The sequence below is a fragment of the Rhinatrema bivittatum genome, chromosome 2 (genome assembly GCF_901001135.1).
Source record: "Rhinatrema bivittatum chromosome 2, aRhiBiv1.1, whole genome shotgun sequence".
NCBI lineage: Eukaryota > Metazoa > Chordata > Amphibia > Gymnophiona > Rhinatrematidae > Rhinatrema > Rhinatrema bivittatum.
Window position 1 is genome coordinate 708197090 of NC_042616.1, and position 3106 is coordinate 708200195.

The 3106-nt window shown below is 43.7% G+C and overlaps 1 protein-coding gene across 3 annotated transcripts in view; it reads right to left on the reverse strand.

Moving 5' to 3' along the window:
* Positions 1–3106, reverse strand: part of RAD54B (RAD54 homolog B) — a 203049-nt gene that overhangs the window by 107153 nt on the left and 92790 nt on the right. The window lies entirely within an intron of this gene.

Below are 3106 nucleotides of genomic sequence, written 5' to 3' on the forward strand. Positions count from 1 at the left end.
GAGGAACCGGCAATGAGTACAGTATCGATCAGGGAAAGCATCGGTGCCCCGCTGAGCATCGATGGCCTCCCAGGAACTGGCACCAACTCGGTTGGTAACACTCCGATAAGCACATTGAGCCATTCCAGCAGGGCAGATGCTGCCAGTTCGATGCCCTGCAACGCCCGCTGGACTGCCACCTGGACCCTGCACTCCAGCTCCTCCTCGAAAGTTGCTGATGCCAAAAACAACTGGGAGGCAGCAGGGGTAGCCAAATATTCCTCGGATCCTGGAGGTGGATGGGCGACTGGCAGCAGGACCGGTAGAGACTGTTGAGGAACCCTGGCATCAATGGAAGATAGGCACTCCTTGCCACGTGGTCCCTTCAGGGGCATCATGGCATGAGCTGGTGCATTCCCGAGCCTGGTACTGTCCATTGAGGGTGACCGGTACCGATCCTTCCTTGGCTTCCCTCAGTGCTAGGCCCGGTCTTTCCCTACTGCTGAGCCAGATGTCCTCAACTAGGAAGAGATTGACAGGGGCCAGTCCCCGGTGCCCCTATCCACCGATGGCTTTGTGTGACTCCCAGGTCCATCGGTGAAGATGCCACCAATGCCAAAGTCGAGGCCTAAGACTTCCTCGTCCCAAAGAGCTTCTCCATCTTGTCAAGACAAGCGCGACATCCCTTGGGGGTCATCTGGGCGCACATGCAGCAATCCCAGACATCATGCAATGCCCCCAGGCAGACGAGACACACTTCATGGAGGTCTGTGATGGACATGCTCCTCAGACACTGGGAACACAGACAGAAACCGGACGAGGCCATGACGAATGAAAGAAAAGGGAGACTGTGACAGCAGGCAGTCTGCGCCAGCAGGCACCGATGCACTGCTGCCACGGGAGGGCAGGAGGGGGATGGAAGCGAAATAAGGCTTACTGAACCACCGAAAAACCTGACTGGGGAAGCTAGAGGGAACAGAGGGACCGCGTTCGATGAATTCATGTGAAAAACCAAACAGAACATTGAAAACATTTTTCAAAGTCAATTTCAAGAGAAAAGCCACAAGCTCACTCTACTGCGAGGCAAAAACTCCATAGAAAAAAAAAAAAAGAGACTGAAGAGGAACCCCATGTGGACTAGGGCATGCTCAGTATACTCAAAGTTCCAGAACATTTGATATAAGTTTTCCATGCCAGGTTCCATCTGATGATGTCCCTCATGTGTAAGGACTACCATCCTGTTTGTCCTAGGAGAAGCAACTTGTACTCTAGAATCTCTGTAGATAAAAATTCCACCTGAGAAGGGGACGCGCTCCTTTCGCTTGTGTGGCTGAGTATGTAAGAAAGAGGGCCCTGTATGAGGGGATGTGTGTGTATGCGAGAGAGTGAGGGAGCGTGTATGAGGGTGTGTGTATGTGTATTAGAGAGAGGGAGCATGTGTGTGAGAGAGGGAGGGACAAAGGGAGCCTGTGTGAGGGGCAGTACTGAAAACTGGGTCAAACTCTGGGACTGGCAATAGAGTTGAAAGGGTTGAGCCTAGAGGTGGAGGGGAGAGAGGGCTAAGTGGCCAGGGGAGTAGGGAGAGCGAGTGGAAGGGACACACAGTAAATTTCTAGGGAAATTCTGCTCAAAATATTTAAAATTCTGCATCTTTAAGTAATAACTTTTTTGTATTCATTTAAAATGTAATTACTTAAAGACTGTCATGTAAATTGTGCTATTTTGACCAATATAAAGTTTGCAGTATTTTAAGTTTTTCTGTGAATTCCCCCAGGAGTATATATTGCAGGACCTGGTTCAAGGGGTAACAGGAGTGAGGGGTTCTTGGCAATAACCACCATAATGCAAATTGACGGGAGAATATTAAGCAAAGCAACTACAATAGCATTCAAAATGAAAGAAGACTGATAAAATGAGAAAATTAGCAAAAATTAAAGAAAGTAGTTGCAAGGGTTAAAAGACTGCATGAGAGGTGGAGATGGGTTAAAAATAGCATTTTGGAAGCCCACATAAAATGTATTCCATGCACTAAAAAAGGTCAAAGACCAAACAAGTGCCAGCATGGTAAAATAGCGAGATGAAAAAGGCTATTAGAACCAAAAAGGCATCTTTTAAAAAATAAAAAGCAAGACCAAATAAGGAGAATAGGAACAGCATAGGCACTGGCAAGGTAGATGTAAAGCATAAATACATTAATAAGGCAAGCTAAAAAGATCAAAATCTTTTGAAACTTACCATAGAAGCAAAAATTCAATAAAACCTTTTCAAGTACATCAAAAGCAAGAAGTCTGCAAAGGAGTCAATTGGACTACTAGATGAAAGCCATTTCAGAAAAACTGAGGGAGATTTTGGAGAGATACCCATGTCAGAACTGTTCTTTGAAAGTAATGAGCCAGAGAAATTGATGCGAATTACTATAAAACTGAAAGCTGTATTACAGCAAACTGACAGGATAAAAAGCAACAAATCACCAGGATCTGAACACACTCACCCCAGAGAACTAAAAACTTAAAATTAAAATTGCAAATCTGCTCCTGTTAAAATGCCTCTGTAGCTGATGACTGGAGAGTAGCCAATGTAACTCCAATTTTTAAAATGGGTGGGTCCAGAAAATTACAGACTAGTAAGCCTGATGTCAATGCCAGACAAAATGGTACAAATGACAGTTAAGAACAGAATTACTGGGCATACGGATAAGCATGACTTAATGGAAAAATGGCAAGATTGTTTTATTTAATCATATATTTTTTTTTTTTTACCAGACTACCATCATGCCAAGGTACAATAAATACATAATACAATAATAAAAATTAATACACAATACAATAAAATGATTCCCCCTTTATAATCAGAATTCTAATTCCAGACAGTTATGCACTGCTATCCTATGTGCAATGACCTCAATCTAAGGAGTGAATAAATTACCAAATCTTGAATTTAGCAAAACGAAATCATGTCTTTACAATCTTTTAGAATCTTTTGAAGGTACAAACCAATATGTGGATAAGAGTGAGCCAGTTGATACTATGCCTGGATTTTCAGAAGGCATTTGATAAAGTCCCACATGAGACACTCCTCAGGAAATTACAAAGCTATAGGATAGGAGGCAATATCCAATTGTGGACAA